A 20,398-nucleotide genomic window follows, 5' to 3' on the forward strand; every position below is an offset into this window, starting at 1 on the left:
ACTCTGCCTTCAGAAAAATGAGATCTTGGCTTTTATTACAACATGGATGGACTGAAGAAGTCATGCTAAGAGAAATAAGTTAGAAGGAGAAAGGGAAATACCAGTGGGTCTTACTCATTTATGGTATGCAAAGAAACCAGGCAAGAGAAGAAAGCGATGAAATCAAGTCCCTAGAATCTGACCACAGAACAGAGCAGGGGGAATGGGCTGAAAATGGGCCGAATAGAGGGTGGTGATCAATAGACTGTAGTGGAGGAATATTGTTTTCTCGGGTGGTGGGTGTAGTATACTATCCCCCTAAAACATCAACAGCCACAGTCTTTAAACCAATGCTAATGCAATTAAAAAAATAAAATAAAATAAAATAAAATCCTTGCCAAGTGATTATTTTTAACTATTTACCATTCACTCAAAACGTAAATGAAAAATGAAAAAATGATCAGGGTTTATAATGATAATAACATTAACTCCAGTTCACAGGAAGGGACAATGAAGTCAAATTGTTTGCCTGCATTTCTACAAACAACTAACCAAATATTTTAGAACATCCTATAGGCAAGTCAAAAAGTAGCATTTCCTTGCAATGGCTGGCTTTAGTCCAAGAAATCCTCTGGGTCTTGAGAATGGAGAGGTAGTACAGAGGTTGAGCTGTTTATCTTTTAGGCAGATGATCCCAGTACTGCCCCAATCACAGGCCTGGAATAGCCCCAAGCACTGCTGGGTATGGCCCAAAATTCAATAAAGACAGAAAAATAAAACTATTTTGAAAAAATAATTTTAAAATTATAAAAAAGTAAATAAATAAAAATACCAAATTAAAAAAAAATTGTCAGGATATCAAGCCTGTCCAAACTGAGAGCACAAATGGAGTAAAACAAAGTCCACAGAACACATGTTTAAGCACAATTAAATGTTCCACAAACATAACCTTTTACCTCATTGATAAAGTATACGGCTTTATACTTTTTCAAGTATAACATGTGTATTATACAGAATATATGATTACCCTAAAATGTGCAATATCCTTGCCACTTCCCTCAAAGGGAAAAATACAAATATATAGTAAAAACATTCAGAACTAAAAAAATCAAAAACAGTTAGCCAAAGAAGGAACCATGGAGAGACCAAAAACATTTTTAATTCTCCTACTTGTGAGACTTGTCGTAACCTCCAGAAGCCTGTTTCCACACTGACTAGCAACAGACAAGGGCAAAGGCAGCTGAGGAGTGCAGAGTCACCGGGCCATCATTCTAGGCAAGGCACATAAAAGGGTTTTCAGGTCAAGTTGGCTGTAAGAGCATTCAAGAACAAAAATCTCCAAAGAATCTCTGGGTCCCTAGGTCCCAAAGCAAGTGCACCAAAGGAGAACACAGTCAGTAGTCTGATCTCTGAAACTCTCCCAGGGAATTTCACAACTGTGCATTTCATGTGGTTCCCCAAATGCAGGCAACTCATCCCAGGATAACAGATAAATTGTAAGATCAGTCCTTCGCAGAAGTGAGAGTTCCAGTCCTGTAGCTCTCCTCTCTGCAGGACTTGCTACCATATGTCTCAGTCTTAGGCTGCCTTGTGATCTGCAGCCTCTTTTATTTTCTCAGATGAGAAATGGTTTGTTTTTTTTTTCAAACTTCGGCGCCAAAAATTAAGCCTTTTCTTCCAATGTATCAATACTAGTAAAATCTAGGGATTTTGAGTTTGAGGTTTTTGTTCTTGAGGTTCAAGAGCTTGAGGTTCTTGTTCACCATCCAAGGTGATTCTGATCACAAAATAATTGAGGAAGACTGAGACAGAAACCTGAGTCTGGATGCCAGAGGATAGATAAGGGACTTGATAGAGATAGAAGACACAGAGGGTTGATCTGCACGGTTTGATCTGGGACACATCAGAAAACCAATCAGGCTTGTTTTGAAAAGATTCGTGAAGAGCAGAGTGAAGGGGGAAGTGCACAAAACAGTAATGGATGGTAATGGAGCCTCTTATCTTCCAGTGGGACAAAGCACTGGAGTGGAGCAAGAAGGGTTAAGAGAGGGCTCGGGAAAGAAAGTCTGGAGAGAGCTCAGCCGATATTCAGAACGGCAATTCTAGAGCCATGGGACATGGACATGGAGGGATATTGACAGGAGGGATCAGGATACCAGGCCCACTTAAGACCCGCTCTATTTTATTTTATTTTTTTTTAGCCTGCAAGAACAAACTACCACCAACAAGGCACTTAAACAATCCATGTAAGTCTCAGAGTTCTGGAGACTACAAGTCCCAAGTCTAGTTGCCAAGCGGCTCTTGCCCCCCTGGCAACCTGTCAGGGGAATCTGTCCTTGCTCTTTCTGGTGTCTGGAGGTCAGCTGGCACTCCTTGGCTTGCAGAGGCATCACTCCAATTCCCCTCCAGTCCTGCACCTGATTTTCTCCCAGTGTGTCTGGTTTCTCAGACTGCTACTTACAAGAATTCCACCTTAGCGTCAGGGGACAGTTCAGCAAGCTGGACTGCATGTTTGGCATATGGGGCAATCAACAATGATCCTATTTCCAAATAGTGTCATATTCTGAAGAATTACAGCTTCGATATATCTTTTTTGAGGTCACAATTCAACCTCGAAGGCTCATCTTTGTTTGGGTACCCAATCCTCATCCCCCAGTCAGGAAGACCCAGATTCTTCAATACCTGGTCTTAATTCAAAAGAAAATCCTTCCCCCGTGACGGGAACAGCAGAGTGGTTACCTACAAACAGCGATCCTCCTGCATTCTTGGAGGACAGGATGGACCCCATCCTTCAGGCGGAGGCATTTTACAGGGGCATGTTCACTGGGAGCAAATGTTTCACAAGACGCTAGATGTGGTTGTATACTTTTTTGTATATCTCTTATGTTTCCACAAAATTGTACTTTTTTTTATTAATGAGTCACTGTGAGGGTGCAGTTACAGAGTTTCGTGCCTATATTACAGTTATACAATACTCGAGTGCCCATCCCTCCACCATCCATGGCCCCAGGGACCTTCCCCCCAATATTGTCTCCCCCCACCCCGCCCCTGTGACAAGGAATTCCTTATTGTTCTCTCTCCCCTTTTGGGTGTTATGGTTTGCAATGGAGATACTGCGTGGTTATCGTGGGGAAAGGGCAGCTCGGGTAGAGAAGGGAACACCAACTAAAGTGTAGTAGAAGATCCACTCAGGATAGGAGAGATGAGTCAAAATTGTACTTTTAAAAAGCACTAGAGAGAAATGGCTATCTTGGGCAGCCTACATTGGACTTAGATAAGAGCATTAACTAGGCGGGGCTACAATCCAAGAGTTAACGGCCCTGCCCTGCTGGTTCAGACATAGAAGTGCATTTTACCACATATGGTCAACACCTAGAGGCTGGTTGTGATCTGGGAATGCCACATTAATTCATTCATAGCAAAAGAAAATGAGTGTCAGTGAGTCTCCATATTTAAATGTCCATAAGCCATTCCAGGAGTGATAGTGAAAAGGCAGAATCCAGCATCGTAATCACATAGACCCGTACAGTAGACATAGGCTAAGTGTTAGTCTACATCCTTCCTGTAACCATGCTGGAAATATGCTCAGACGCTTTTTGTTTTGACCTCTATTTTCCTAGCCTCCCTGCAGACCTCTCTGGAGCATCCCATTTTTCAGGCTGATTACAGTTTTGTTTTGTTTTTCACATCTAACTATTGTCTGGGAATTTATTAATCTTTGCTTAGGGCTTGGGGATCCTATTGTTTACTCTCCATGGATAAGAGAGCACCAATAAACAGTTAAAACATGCAGACATCATTTAGGCTTCATAGAAGATGTACTTTTGGGGTAAAATATGTAAAATTTTTTAGAATTAAATACAATTCACATTTAACATCAGGTATTGTCTAAAATCTAAATAACATGTTGATACATTAAAAACTAAACTAGGGGGGGCAGAGGAACCATACAGTGGTTAGGAAGCTTGCCTTGTATATGGTTAACTTGGATTCAATCCCCAGTGTCCCATATGGTTCACCACAGAGTCTATGAGGAGTATTTCCTGAGCACAGAGCTGGGTGTGGCTCAAAAAGCAAACAAAAAAATAATAATAAGCACTGAACTAGGCTTAGAAAATTGAGTGAAGAGGAAATCTTAATTGTAATAAAAAGAATTATAATAAAAAGAAATGAATCAAATACTGATAAAAATGTTACAGATAAGTTGTCAAGTAGATATTTATAGAAAATAAAACTGTGACCAGAATTCCTTGGTTTTCTATTTGTAAATGTTATGGGGGGGGTGGTAATAAAACCTTCAGGGCTATGAATTTACAGTGATTCTCTTGACTATCCTCCTTGGGGGTCTGTCCTCTTGAAGCCCATCTCTATCGTAAAAACTCACATAGAAACCCCTGCTTCACAAATCTCAAATAACAATTAATATCAACAGCCTTCAAACCAATGATCTTCACTCTCCAGTCCGTGGACCAGTGCCAGTGTGCAGGTGTAGAGACGTTGAATACTAAACACTTGGATGAGGACGAGAAAGATAGGACAGAAGGTAAGACACTTGCCTTGCCTGTGGCTGACCCAGGTTCAGTCCCCTGGATTTGCATGTGACCCCTGAGCACAACTGGGGTCACTCCAAGAGCAAAGAGCCAGGAATATCCCCTGAGCACCCGTAGATGTCTCCAAAAGCCCAAAATAAATACCTGGGTGACTGAAAATAGAAGTTCTAATATTAACATTCTGGTACAATTAATTTTTCATTATTTTTGTAGTGAAAATAGAAAGTAAAAAAATACTTATCCAGACCACTGGTAAAATTCAAGGTCAAGTTTAGAAATAATGTGTGGAATTTTCTGGCTCTATATCATCTATATGAATCTTTATCACCAAGTGCCTAGACTTTAAGAAGAGGTAAACAAATAGGCCACTAGTCTCTGAGTCCTATCCTCTCTCCTTTGTCATCTCCCAAATGACTGATTGTGCTTTTTTTTTTTTTTTTTTTTTTTTTTTTTTTTTTTTTTTTGCTTTTTGGGTCACACCCAGCGATGCTCAGGGGTTACTCCTGGCTTTGCACTCAGGAATTACTCCTGGCGGTGCTTGGGGGACCATATGGGATGCCGGGGATCGAACCCGGGTCGGCCGCGTGCAAGGCAAACGCCCTACCCGCTGTGCTATCGCTCCGGCCCCCTGATTGTGCTTTAAGAGTTGCAAACTTTGTGTAGTTTCAAACACACTGGAGAGTGGTTCCTGCCTCCATGCCTTTGCTTGTGCTATTTCTGCTGCATAGCTGCCTTCCTTCCCAATGTCCCATGAATGCGAATCATGTTTTGGGTTCTATCTTTCTGCCCCCAGTCTGAGATTAGGAGAGTGTCCAAGGCAGAAAGAGCTTAGAAAAAGCTGTTTCAAGGCCCAGAGAGATAGTCTAGGGACTAAGGTGCTTGCCTGGCACACAACAGACCCTGGCTTGATACCTAACACAATCTTAAACACAGTAGGTGTGATTCCCCCAAACAAACCAATAAATAAATGAAAACAAGACCACTGAGCATGCAACAGGTAAAAGTATTTGCTGCTGTTCACTGAGAAATAGTTAAAGAAATAGAACAATGTGAGTAAAGAAACAGATTTACTCACATCAGATGCTCAGAGGAAACGGAGTTGAGAAAAAAATTCAAGCTAAAGCAATCACAAAGATTTTCTCAGGGAAGTTAAGTTTTTAACTCTAGAAATGAGAGAAATTATAATAAGTTTAGTAATAATAGCTTTCATAATAATATTGCAAAATATAATTGATCTAATGCTTGGCAGAAACTAAGTTGAGCTATGTGTATGTGTTTTCTTTGTAATTACTGTAATAACTGTGTCATGGACGTTGTTTCTAATTTTTAGATTAAATTGAGTGATAGTCAGTGAAGTTAGGTATTTTGTTTAGATTAATGCAGTTATAAACCACAAAAATAGAAAACACACACAGGTTATAACATAGCCTCAATGGAGCAACACAGAATGGAAGGAGAAAGGCAGTAAATATTCTCAAAAAAAGAGAAAAAAAGCCCAGATGACCAGAATGCAAAGGCAGCCCACAGGATGAAAAAAAAAAATATTTATCTGACAACTATCTGATAAGGGGTAAATATCAAAGATATATAAGGCACTGGTAGAGTTTTACAAAACAAAACAAAACAAAACTATCCAACTTCTCCAAAACATGAGAAGAAAGGAACAGAAACTTTCTCAAAAAAGAAATACAAATGCTCTGTATCACTAATCATCAGGAAGATGCAAGTCAAAACAACAATGAGGTCTCATTTCACACCACAAAGACTGTCATACATCCAAAAAAACAAGAATGGGGCTGGAGTGATAGCACAGCAGGTAGGGCACTTGCCTTGCATGCAGCTGACCCGGGTTCGATCCCCAGCATCCCATATGGTCCCCTGAGCACCGCCAGGAGTAATTCCTGAGTGCAGAGCCAGGAGGAACCCCTGTGCATTGCCAGGTGTGACCCAAAAAGCACAAAAAAATTAAAAAAGAAGAACAAGAACAACCACTGCTGGTGTGGATGCAGGGAGCAAGGAACTCTCATGCACTGCTGGTGGGAATGACGACTGGTTCAGCTTTTTTGAAAAATGATATGGATATTCCTCAAAAAACTAGAAATTGAGCTTCCCCATGACTCAGCAATACTGCTCCTGCCAATATACCCTAGAATCCCAAGAACATAATACAGAAAAGACATCTGCATTTCTCTGTTCATTGAAGCACTATTCACAACTGCCAGAATCTGTAAACAACTCAAGTGCCTGAGTACAAATGAGTGGGCAAAGAAACTCCTACAGTACATCTACACAATGTAATATCAGGCAGTTGTTAGGAAAAATGAAGTCATGAAATTTGCTTATACATAGATGGGCATGGAGAGAATCATACTAAGTGAAATTAGTCAGAGGGAGAGGGACAGTGATTCTCTCATTATTAGTCTCATAGGATGAGACGAATGCCCAAAGGCTGTGGAAATCAGGGCCAGGAAGTAGACGGGTCCATGGTAGAAAGCTTGCTACAAGTTATGGAGCAGTACAATTAGACAGAGGAGGGACCACGATAGCAACTACAGTTGGAAATATCACTCTGGACAAGAACTGAATGCTACAAAGAGGTAAAGTGACTTACATGATTTACATGATACCCCTTCAGTAACAGTATTGCAAACCACAGTACCTAAACAAAACGATATGGCACCCTCCCTCCTCAGGCTCCCCTCCCTCCCACTGGGGTCTGGGGGAAAGTGAGGGAGTGAGAAGTATTTGCCTCTGCCATAGGAGCAGGCTGGGGGGTGGGGGTGCAGGGTGGGAGAGAAACTGCTGACATTGGTGGTGGGAAATGTACACTGGTGAAGGGGTGACTATGAGTGTTGGAACATTATTGAAACCCAATCATGAACAACTTTGTAACTGTGTATCTCATGGTGATTCAACTAAAAAAAAAAAAAAAAAAAGCCCAAGCTAAAGCACTAGAGGGCTTGTATTTCAGGTTGAAATGGGAAAGTAAAAAAGAAAGTTAGCACCATGGAGTGACAGAAACCTAAAAGACCTGTTGGAGAGATTAGATTTTTGAGAAAAAAAAACAAAGAATCAATGTTGTTGTTTTAAAGAAACAATGTTGTTTTAAAGAAACTCCTATTGAGGAATATTGTTAGCTTTTGGTGGAGAACTTTGGTAGATTGTTAAAATATCACTGTTGGGGGTCTAAGCGATAGTACAGTGAGGAGAGCGCTCACATTGCATGCAGCTGACCCAGGTTCTTTCCCCTGAGAGACTGCCCTGAGCACTGCTAGGTTTGGACCCCCTCCCCCTCCCCCGAAAAAAAATGAAGGAAGAATAAGCTCATTGGGAAGGTGATGCAAAAGACTAGAGCATATGTTCTTGCATTTGGGAGCCCCAGCTAGTATCTGGTGCTGCGTGGCCCCCCATTTTCTGCTGAGAATGACCCCCAAGCACTGTGCCAGGAATAGTCTTGAGAACTGAGAGGTTTTCCTCCCCAACCCCCCAAGACATGGGTTTTTTTTGTTCATTCTTTTAAGGAGGGGATGGGTTTCCTTGCTTTTTTCAGTAGATGGGTCAGATTTAAAACTGTGGAACTAAAGATAAAATTGCGGTCTTATAGAAAGAGTTGTCTTAGATAAAATATACTAACTCCATCAAACACCCTTGGCAAGACTTGACTTACAAAAGCAGTCAATATTTCAACTGTTTTGCAGAAAGAAACAGCAAACAGAAGCTCACTCAATCACACTGGCACCACCTCACCTCAATTCCTGCTCTGCCTTTCACCTACAAAACAGCTAGAAGACCACAAGACTGTTGTTAGATTCTAGGCAAAAATGCACAGAGAAACACATGCTCATCCTCTTTCTCCTGAGACCTCCTGTTTAACTTCAAGGCGTCCATCTCTCTATCCTGAAACCCACCTCCAGATTTTCAAGAAGTCGACAAGATGGACATTTCCAGCCTCTTCCCAACCTGCACAAACCATTCCCCAGAACAAAGAACTAGGGGAGGGGGGGGTTGAGGGTGTCTCCTGCCTTCACTGTAGCACAGTGAAAGAAAGCCTTTACCTTCTTGCAAAATCCCCTGGAGCATCCCTGGAAAGCTGGTCACCATCCAGCTTCGCATCTGTCCTCCAAATATTACGGTACCTGGAAGTCATCTAAAGGAACTTCAAGTTGAGACAGCACACGCATCTTCTAACATCCTGCTTGTCAAAAAAAATCTTTTTTCTGGGGCCAGAGTGATAGTACAATGGGTAGTACTTGCAAACGGCATCCCACCTGGCCCCCCAGGTTCTCCAGAAGTGATCTCTGAGCATTGAGCCAGGAGTAAATACACACCTGAGTAGTATCGGGTGTGACGCAAAACCAAACCTCCCCCAAAACTTTTTTCTTCCTCTAATGATGCAGGCATAGCTGAACTAAAACAAGAGTAATAAGGTACTTACTTGGATGTTTCCTGAAAGATAGGCAATAGCCTCCAAACCTTTTTACTTTTTTTATAATTTTTATTAGTGAATCATAGTTACAGAATTACAAACTTTCGTGTTTGCATTTCAGTTATACAGTGGTCGAGTGCCCATCCCTCCACCAGTGCCCATTATCCACCACCAATGGTCCCAGCATCCCTCCCACCACCCCCACCCTGTCCTCCCCCCACCCCATCCTGCCTCTGTGGCAGGGCATTCCCTTTTGCTCTCTCTGTCCTTTTGGGTGTTGTGGTTTGCAGTAGAGGTCTTAAATTAGCCTCCAAACCTCTAAAGTATTTGATAGCTTTATTTATCTCAAACAGACATTTATATTTACAACAGAAAGTTTCTTTAATTTTTAGAGTCTACCAGTTACATAAAATAACAAATTTAATTGCTGCCACTGAAAGGCGCTTTAAAATTTATCCATACCCTAGTTGAATGCCTTGGCTATCTCTTAGCTCTTGTCCCAATGTAACAGCATGATCCAATTTCCAAAGCTAATGTGCAGTTATAAATTATCGAGAAAAGAGCCAAGGAATTCAAAATATCTCTTATCTCTTTTTTTCCTTTGGCTCTAGGCTGATTTTTTAAAAGTACACATTCTTTATCTTTGCTTCTCCTACCCTTAGTACATGAAGGATTCACAGCTTTTAATAAAAGCTGATATTTTACTTATTTTATAATTTAAATTATTATGTATTTTATTTTATGAATACATTTAAAAAAATAAAAACGGCACTTTTATTAGTGCTGCCTGAACATGCACAATAGAATATTTCCAAGAAAAAAATTCTACTGCACTCTCTGAAACACCAACCTGATAATTTTGAGCACTAAAATTTCATGGAGGAAAAGGCCTCTCTAAAAGCATCTCAAAGGGGCTTGTCAGTACAAAGGTGATAGCAGGTAAGATGGGTGGGGTTTTTCTTCAGTTTTTTAAAATTTTATTTTATTTTATTTAATGAATGACCGTGAGGTACAGTTACAGACTTACAAAATTGCATGATTACGTTTCAGTCGAGTTTTTGCCTTGCGTGTGATCAACCTGGGTTTGATCTATGGCCCCAAGTATATGTTCCAGAACATGTCCAGGAGTGACACCTGAACAGAGTAATCCCTGACCACTGCCAGGTGAGACCGCCCAAAACAAACCAAAAAATTTTTTTAATTTTAAAATTAAATCATATAGGAGCCAGAGCAATAGTACAGCAGGTAGGGCATTTGCCTTGTATACCTCAGACATGGGGTTCAATCTCTAGCACCCCATATGGTCTCCAGAGCCCTGATCTCTGAGCACAGAGCCAGGAGTAATCCCTAAGCATCACATGGTGTGCCCCCTCAAGTAACAACAACAACAATAAGTAAATAAATAAAAATTAAATCATCTCGAAGATTAGAAGTTTGTACTTTCATAGCATCAGGTCTTTGTGGGACAGGAGCAATCAAATCTAATAGGCGGAGTCTTGAAATATTTTGGAATTTATAAAGTTAAATACAGGGGCTGGAGCGATAGTACAGCGGGTAGGGCATTTGCCTTACATGCAGCCAACCCAGGTTTGATTCCCAGCATCCCCTATGGTCCCCCCGAGCACCACCAGGAGTAATTCCTGAATGAAGAGCAACCCCTGTGCATCGAAGGTGTGACCAAAAAGAAAAAAAAATTAAAATAAATACAGTATATCTTTATGAAGTAAGCAGACACCCGGAAGACAGCATTCTTTGCAAGAAACCTTGTCATCTGGGGTTAGGCAAGAGACCCACAGCTGGGCCCCTCTCGCCCACCACGCCCTCTCTCAGTCCCTCTATAAGGGACTTCCCCGATCTCCCAGGTCTCAGAACCTCAGGAGAGCCTTTATCCCTCCAGGGCATCTCCAACTGGACTGGGTGGCAGCCAACAGGAGCAACAGCACAGCAGATGGGGCATTTGCCTTGCACAGGCCAACCCCGGTTCAATCCTCCGAACCCCAGAGAATCCCCTGAGCCTTGCCAGGAGTGACTGCTGAGCACAGAGCAAGAAATACAATACATCCAATACTGCCAGGTGTGACCTAAAAATTAAAAAAATAAAAATAAAATTTTATTTTTAATTTACAAAAATAGCATATACATATATATGTATGTATACATATATATAGACTGTAAACATTAGAACTTAAGCAGGAAATTATTTTATTATTCACATCACTGGCACAACTTCCTTCCTCGGTTCTGTAAGCACACACAGCTGTCTAACCCAACCCAAGCTTTCATGCACTATGAAGTATGAGACTTTCCTGAAAGGTTATAGAAAATGAAAAGCAACTTGAGACTACCCACTTGAGGATACTGACATCCTAGTCTCTTACTTGTCAGTGTAAGTACATGAAAATATTTTCAGAAAGAAAAACATTTCTCAAAACCAGAAGGGTTTTTTGGGGGTGAGGAAGGAGGGGTCACTTCTCAAAACCAGAAGGGTTTTTTTGGGGTGGGGAAGAAGGGGTTGGCCACACCCAGCAATGCTCAGGGACTACTTGACAGACCATATGGGATGCTGGGGACTGAACCCAGGTGGGTCATATGCAGGCAAATGCCTTACCCACTGAACTATCTCTCTGGTCTCAAAAACAAAGGTTTTAAGTAACATATACAAATTCTCCATTCACCTGTTTTCTCCAATGACTAAGGCATGGGTTAATAAACTCATTATTCTAGTAGCAATACAATTAAATCCTAGCAGTAAAAAAAAAAAAAAAGAGGTTACCCGTGAACTAACATATTAGCATTGTGAGTCTATCAGTAAAGAATGAGAGTCCATTTGGTAAGAATTAGCTTCTGCTATAATGTTCTGGAAACTGGACCCAACAGGGGGAAACAAGACATAACTACTCCCCTTTCAACTAGAAATGTGCTTGAACCTTAACACCACTGTCACAAACAGATCTACCAGCTTTGCAAGTGAGTTGCTCTGTATAGTACTAATGTTCAATGTTACCTATGTAAGTTTACACAGAAGCAGATCATCTAGATCAGACGCTGGTACTTTAAGCAAACAACAGAAAAGGCTCCTCCCTAATTGTTTCCAATGCTACCCCCCATCAGTCCAGTGCCCCCAAGAGATGGTATGTGCACTCTTTAAAACACACACAATTTTCTCTCTGAAAATTATAGCCCTCTTCCCCAGAGTACTATAAGGTGACAGACCAGGTATATTACTGGAATCAAAGGATAACTGATAAAATGCTAGACACTTCTTTTCATTTCTAATAAACCAGCACTACTAGAAGCTACCAAACAGAATGCAAAACTCTCAAGACCTCAGACTACCTAGTTTGGGAATTTGAGAGATAGTACAGAGTAGGATCCTTGTCCGCATATGGCTGACCTGCTTCCACATATTATCCCTGGAGTGATCCCTGAGCACAGAGCCAGGAGTAAGCCTTGAGCACCACTAGATCTGACCCAAAAGAAAAAAAAAAAGATTCCCAAGTTCATCTACAAAAACTAATTGAAATGAAATTTCTCAGTCATAATGCAGTTCCATGGCCAATACTACAGCAGTATTGCATATTCACACTGAAACTGCACTCTAAAATAGATCACTCTAAAAAAAGATGGGGCCAGAGAAGTGATATAAAAAGTAAGGTGCTGCCGTGCACGCAACTGAGTGAGGTTCGATCCTTTACACTACATAAGTCTCCCCCAAGCACTGCTAGGGGTCATGTCTGAGAATCACCAGATGTGGCCCCGAAGAAATCAACTGCCATTAAATGACTGCAAAAACAGTGTCTGTCCTTGGATAGAAGGAGCAGGAGTTCAAGAAAAAACATGGCTTTTCAATTATTTCAACTATGATTTCTTGCAACTATCATTTTGCAAGACACCAGTTGGGAGTTTGATTAAATAATTCTCATAAATGTAATTTTGGGTGTGCCCAACCCAGAGACCTTTCAAGACAACCACATATTCAGTCTGCAGAGATTAGGAAGTCAGAGCTAGTGATGGACCTTTCAACATGAAGGTGAAAACAGTGTAAGTGGATTTATCTTGGGAAATAAAATACCCCAAGGGCCCCTTAGATCTGCTTTTCTGCATGGATGTATGGATATGCCTGTGCCCTAGAGGTGGGCAAAAAAACAAAACTCCTGTCAGTGATGGTCAATTAATGGTAAGAAGAAAAAATATATATACACCACTAAAAGTGAAAGTGAAAGTAAGAGAGAGGGAGAGAAAGAGAGAGAGAGAGAGAGAGAGAGGGAGAGAGAGAGAGAGTGCTAACAGTCAAAGCCCACTGGGTGAAGACTGAATTAGTTTCTTATTTAAAATCTCCCCTGGCATCGCATTCTAATTAGAGCATAATTTAAAGCCCAGTCTTTGACTTTCTAAGACTGGATAGAGGTAGTCCCCAGACTACTTACCAACTTAATCTCTTCCTATCTCCCTTTTGCAGTTCTTCCTTTATTAATTTTCCAAGCACCCGCAAGTTATGCATTTCTCTGGGCCTTTGCAGCTCTCTCTGCCTAAAATGTTCACTCTTGTGCTCTTTACTTGACTGGTTCCTTCTCTACAGCTAAGGACAAAATCATCTCCTCAGAGCAGCTCTCTGACTGCCCTACAGCAGATTTCACCTGCATCTCTATCACACCCCCAATTCTTCAACTATTGCAACAGTTATTCTATCTGGAAGTGTTTTCCCTTGAGTTTTATCTTATTATTCCCTTTTCTGCCACAATGTAAGCACTGTAAGAGCAGAGATTTTGTCAATTTTGTCTATTCTGCTTTAAACTGCATGTTTCCTCTCTATCCCAGCATCCAGATACTGCAACATGGTGTGATTCATGTTACAGTAAATACTGTTAAAAATCTCAGGTTCCAGGGCTAGAGTTATATGAAGTTTGTCTTGCACACCACTGACCTGGGTTCGATCCCTAGCATCCCATGTGGTCCCCCAAGCACCTAGAGGAAAAATTCCTGAGTGCAGTACCAAAAGTAACTCCTGAGCATTTTGAGGTGTGCCCCCCTCCACCTCACTTTATGGGTTACTATGCAGAAAAAACACTCGAGATCCAGTTCAAAGCTACTTTCTGCTCTCTTTTTATTCAAACTTCCCAGACCCGTGGTTGTGACCCATATCCACAACCAGACCAATGCCCCCTTTCTCTACAAACTGGAAGACAAAACTCTTTCCTTTAGAAGAATCTCCACTTTGTTGCTTTCTCATCTGGAGTACTGATTCTCTTTATCTCCTAGTAGCTTTCTATTCCCAAACTGATAAAATGTAAGTCAGCGTTAGGGCCAGAGTACAGCTGCATGTTGTACTTGATAATACAAGTAGTGCATTTGCCTTGCAAGCGGTCGACCTGTGCTTGATCCCCGGCATCCCAAATGGTTCCCCAGCACCATCAGGAGTAATTCCTGAGTGCAGAGCCAGAAATATGCCCTGAGTATCAACAGGTGTGACCCAAAAAGCCAAACATAAATAAATAACAATGAAAAAAGAAAAAAAAAGTTAATCAAATATTTAAAGAATTCCTTCAAAGACCAATAGTACATACTACTGAACAAATACCATTTGAACACTGTCTTGGAGAAGAGGTTAATAATGGAGCCTTTCGTGGTTTCTGATGAGAAAATCCCCTCAGCATTAGTGCTTTTCTTCTTTCCCAAAGATACAAGGAAGAAGAAAAGCCCCGTTGAGATGCAAATGGTTATGGGCAATCCCCTGGGGTGATCAAAAGAATTTCTGAGCTCCTACCACTCCTTACCCTTTTACCTTCACACGTCACTCTTAGAATCTGTTCCCTCTTAGCTAGCCTATATGGCAACCAAGTTCTCAACCAAGTCTGAGAGGGTACTGCTGACTCAGTGCTGGGGAGTTACTACCCTGTCAAAGAACTTGAGCTGCTCAGCATGGAGAAAGAACAATGTTCTGACACCCTGGGAGAAAATCATACTAGAGTTTCTGACTGTAATTTCCAATGCTTATGTTCAGTTCCATCAAACAAGCTCCCTCCAAATATTTTTTTTTAGCTCATTGGGGCTCACTTGGCAATGGGGAGCCATGCTCTCATTCACGGCAGTTGGAAACAAATAGGAAAGGTTTCACTTCAACCTGAAAAGACTTCCAGGGGCTATATCAAGATATAGAACCCTTGGAAGAACTTCTCCCAGGGAAGAAAGATGAGTAAGAACCTCGGTGGAAATACGAGGGGGGAGGGGAAATCAAAACAATTTTTGGATCACAACCATTTTGAGAGAACATAATGTGCTCTATTTGGCCTATCTGCACAATTAGGTACCATGACCAAGATATGTTGGGGCTGGAGTGATAGAACAATGGTTGGGCGTTCGCCTTTCACAAGGCCGACCTGTGTTCGATTCCTCCGCCCCTCTCAGAGAGCCCAGCAAGCTACCAAGAGTATGGAGCCCGCACGACAGAGCCTGGCAAGCTACCCGAGCATATTGGATATGCCAAAAACAGTAACAATAAGTCTCTCAATGAGAGATGTTACTGGTGTCCGCTCGAACAAATCGATGAGCAACAGGATGACAGTGACCAAGAGGTGGAGAAAACAGAAGGTACCTAATTGGTGAATTGTGAAGAGGTCAAAAAGGCAGAAAACGTTTGTAGACCACCTACTCAGAAGCCTAGCTGGCAGACACTATATTTAGAGGAAGAAATATACAAATTCACTGTGTCCATGCAATGGAGAATAATATATTAAAAGAATGTGCGAGGGATGTCCAATATGAAAGCTTCCTGCTGAGGTGTAAGTCAGACCTTCATGTGACTCATTGGAAATCTCTAAACATTGGGCAGTCTCTGTTTTCTTAACTATGAAATGAAATTGAATTATTGTCTCAAGGGACCGTAGGAAATAGAGAATAAAATAGTAAATGTGGATGCACTGAGGAGCCTCATTTTAGACTTTTTGATGTTTATATTTCCTCATCTTCTGCTAATAAGCATTACCAAGGGTGTTTGTCAAACAGATCTCTATTCCCTAACCCTGGATGAAATTACAATATCCACAGAAGCTATGTGGTAACTGCAAGCTTAGCAAATGAAACTTATCAGAGAAAAATAGGATATGTATCACCGTTTCATTTCTTTCCCATAATTTTCCAAATTATATGGAATACAAATGATCTGTAACAGAAGTAAACAGCTGCCAATGAATTGAAAATGGTAAAACTTGTGTGGGGGACCCAGGGCTGAGATCTCCAATCCTGCTCAAATCGGGACTGGGCCTCTTCTACCCAGATCAGCCATTTTCCAGTAGCTAGGTGGTCACACCCAGAAACTGTCCCCTGCGCTGTGTAATCCCATCAACGGCCAATATCCAGAGACTATAAAACCAAGCTCCCGGAAGCAACAGCTTATAACCTGGTTCTCCCTCTTGGAGAACATGGCAAGCTACCGAGAGTTTCCTGGCCGCATGGGAGAGAGAGCCTGGCAAGCTCCCCATGGTGTATTCACATGCCAAAACCAGTAACAATGTTGGGTCTCATTCCCCTGACCCTGGAAGAGCCGCCAATGCCACACCGTTGGGAAGGACGAGTAAAGAGAGGCTTCTAAAATCTCAGGGCTAGGATGAATGGAGACATTACTGAGACCACACGAGAAAATCGATGATCAATGGGATGATGATGATAACTTGTCAATGACAATTTTCAAAAAGAGAAGACTGGCTGTTTGGTTGGTTGATTAGTTTTGGATTTTGATTTGGAGGCCATGCCTGAGATGTTCCAGACTTACTCCTGGTTCTGGTCAGGAATTATTCCAGGCAGTGGTTGGGGGACCACATGGGATGTAGGCTATTGAACTCCAGTAGCACGGGCAAAGCCGTATGTGCTATACTATACTCAGACTTTTTTTTTTAATAATGTGACTTTTATTATTTTAATATTCATCTCTCAGTGGATATTCCTTTCTAAGACTCAAATATCTGAAGCACACAAACAAACGCAGTCTTTCTAACAAATCTACTGACCCGAAGTGCAAAGAGGTCATTTTGGGGTCTTAAGACACAAGACATGGTACAATACAGAGCTGTGACAGTTAGACTATATAAAAGCACTGGGCAAGAAAAAACTCTGTTGGACAGCAAAGATTTCCTCTCTTCCTCCACATAAATGATTAAAAACAGCTTATAAAACCAGATCAAAGTAGTAGAGTTTCTTAGAAACGTTTCTCCTTAGAACTCAAAGTTGCTATTATTTAAAATGTACACAAGGCAATTAGCCTTAAACCGAGACAAGAAAGGATATAACCACTTTTAAAAATCACGGCATTTAAAAAAAAGAAAGAAAGAAACAGTCCAGGGGAGAAGAAAAGGAAGCAACATAAAACCACTCACAAATGTAAAACCAGCAAGCTTTCAAACGGAAAATCACCTAGCAGCCTACAAAGAAGCTTCCAAATCTTTAACATCTCCGCGTAAATAAAAAAGATAGATTCACGGTCCGCTGTAAGACAGAGGACAAAAGTAGAAAGTCAAAGATCGGGGCAGCGAGGCAGATTGGGGTCGCAAAGCGCAGGGAACTTCAGGCGGACTTGTGGGTTTCTAAGCCACCTTCTCAACCCAAGAACCCGGGCCGCCTTCCGGAGCCTGCACTTCGCTCCTGGCCGCCTACATCTCTCCAAGAACCTTCCACCCCAGAGCCCTTGGGATCCCGAGGGAAAGGTGCTTTGGGTTTTGCGTTTCTGGAAACCCCTTTTTACAGATAATTCTTTTAAGCCCAAATAACGGCACACAACAGAGCAGCTGAGCTCAATTGGGTGGCTCGGAGAAAGTAGCCCGAAAAAAAAAGACACAAATTCATTCTTATCTTGCAAACTAACGGCAGCCCGGGTCCTCTCGCCCCGCAAACTGCTTCGGTGCTTGTTGAGTTAGGTCTAGCTCTCCTGTGGCGGGAAGAAGGGGGTCCGCGGAGTTGGGGGCGGGGGGGGCAAGGAGGGTGAAGAGAAAGTGCGTTTGAGAGAGAGCTTTCTAGATTCCCCGCCTTCCGTCTCGTACAGACCCTTTTACTAGAAAACAATAGTGAACACAGAACCCACGTGCCCCGTCGGCCTGCGGGACGCCTAAAGGACCCCGGGATTGGAAAAGAGGGTCCTAAGGGCGGGCTCCGGGACCCCTCGCTCTTTTTCCCGCTGCTGCAGCGCGCCCCGCTCCTACCAGCCCGCCAATTAAATCCAGGGCGGGCAGAGCGGATGCGATGCCCCGGGCGGCTGGAAGGTGCTAGCAGAGGATGCAGCAAGTCGGGGTTCCGGACGGCCGAAACACCCCTCCCCCCCCACCACCACCACCAAATGCTCTCTCCCCGCCACCCCACCCCAAGTCATCTCCGAGCTCCTGCCTGCGTGCTCCCGCCACGCAGAGCCGCAGAGGAGCCGGAGCGGCGTGACTCACCCGCCGCCAAGGCCGGGGACCGACGAGCGCCGGGGCCCCGCTGCAGCGCGCCCGCCCGACGCCGCTCGCTTGTCTCGGACCGCTCCCGCCGCGCCCGCGAGCATCGGGCCGCCGGAGACACAGGCCGGCGGCGCGGGTCGGGGCTGGTGGAGGGGGGTGGCGCCGGCACCACTGCGCGTCCCCGCGCCGGGACCCGGGAGCCCAGGGCGCGATCCCTGCCGCTGGCGGGCGCGGGGAGCAGCTGCCAAGGCCCCGCGGCAGCGCCGCCCCCCAGCTCGCACAGGAAGGTGCAATGCGGAGGGAGGATGTGAGGCGCCGAGCCGCGGGAGCGCACAGCCCACAGCGACCGCGCGCCCCGCAGGCCGTCGCCGCCGCCGCCCAGCCGCGGGGGAGGCGGAGGGTGGCTTCGGGGCGAGGTAGGAGGATCAAGTTCCCCGGCCGAGCAGACACTCCCATCCCGCCCTGATTTGTTTGGAAAGTTGCTCGGGCGCACCGGAGCGGAGGCCCAGGTGCTCCGGCTCCCCAGCCGGCTGGACGCTGCAGAAGTCCACGCGTTGGCTGAGCGCACTCGGGTTTGCTGCGACACCCCGGTGGGGCGAGCGGTGGGGTTCTAGCCAAGAGAGAGAGAGAGAGGTCTCGGCCCTTCAAGGGCAAAGATGCTGGTCCTGTTGTCGTCGGAGGGAGAAGAACGCGGAACGTGAGGCTTGTAGTTTTCTTGTCAAAAAGCAGCTTACCTCTCAGTCAAACATACACTAATTCCTTGGTTGTGTTTGAGCACTTTTAAAATCTGTCTATTAAATAACCCGGGGTCGAGCAACATTCACGTGACAGCTCCAGCCTTTGGGCACTGAGCGTTATATGCACAGGTTATGAAATATGAATATAAAGAAGGCAGAAAGAAGAGCTGCGGACTTGGGTTTGAGTCCATTTATCAGTCTTTCGTGTGTTATGAAGCTTGTGAATTCGTCTGAAATTTAACCCCAGCCTCAGGAAGCAGCATTTATTATTTTCAAAACCAAGAGGGTTCAGAAAATTCCTATTCTTTTCTTCAAATGGCAGTTGATTCAGTCCATCTAAATTTTGTCGTTTTTTAAAATTTGGTTTTTGCAGGAACCAAACCAGGCCAATGTACAGGGCTTTCTCCAGGCTCTGCGCTCAGGGTCACTCCTGGAGGCCCCGGGGCCATGTGGGGTGCCAGATATGGAACCCGGTCGGCAGAGGGCAAGGCAAGCAAGTGTCCTATGCTCTGTACTATCTCTCCGTCCCCAAATTTTGTCACTTTGATGCTTGGGGGTTTGGGGATTTTATGCGTGTGCGGGGGTTATTGTTTTGTTTTGGCTATTGGGATCACACACGGCAATGCTGGGGGTTACTCCTGGCTCTACACTCAGGAATCACTCCTGGCAGTGCTGGAGGGACCTTATAGGCTGCCAAGGATGGAACCTGAGTCAGCCGTGTGCAAGGCAAATGCCCTCCCTGCTGGACTGTCGCTCTGGCCCCAAAGATGTTTGTCTGTCTGAACCATTTTGTTTTCCTGCGAGTACTATGTTCTTTGGGTTTTACCTGAATTTCTTACTATCTTTCTCTTGTTCACGATCTTCAGAATTAAACCAGCTATACCTCACCCCCATCTCACCTGCCTAGGCTCTGTACATCAGCAACGTCATGTACTATGGGGAAAAGACTCCCACTCTTCTGAGGAGATATTTGCATTCTATTCAGTGGTCTCCCAGAAGACACCATCTCCCCCAAACTAATTTCATTTCCGTCTCTGCCTTTGGTCGGCTGTCTATCTAGGGCAAGAGACTTAACCTCAATGTACTTCCTTTCAGACACCTGCTAAGTGACATACTCGACCTATATCTTCAGGCTTTGTAAGTATGCAAAAATTCTTGGCGTAGGAGTAACTCCCATCGTTGCCAATTGATCATGAGTCAACCTTTCTCAATATATCCTGTAAAACCAGATAATCTCATGCTAGGAATAAAGAATCAGGAGATAAGGGAATGTACCCAAGGTCA

General features: G+C 43.5%; 1 protein-coding gene across 4 annotated transcripts in view; it reads right to left on the bottom strand.

Moving 5' to 3' along the window:
- ST3GAL6 (ST3 beta-galactoside alpha-2,3-sialyltransferase 6) overlaps positions 1-18,745 on the bottom strand; it is an 81,556-nt gene extending 62,811 nt beyond the window's left edge. For all 4 annotated transcript variants that reach the window (XM_004606751.2, XM_055126150.1, XM_055126151.1 and 1 more), the window contains exon 1: positions 18,378-18,745. The gene's annotated coding sequence lies outside the window, so the exon portion shown is untranslated. The remainder of the gene's footprint in view (positions 1-18,377) is intronic.
- Positions 18,746-20,398: the final 1,653 nt, after the last annotated feature.

Source organism: Sorex araneus, chromosome 2 (assembly GCF_027595985.1).
Source record: "Sorex araneus isolate mSorAra2 chromosome 2, mSorAra2.pri, whole genome shotgun sequence".
Lineage (NCBI taxonomy): Eukaryota > Metazoa > Chordata > Mammalia > Eulipotyphla > Soricidae > Sorex > Sorex araneus.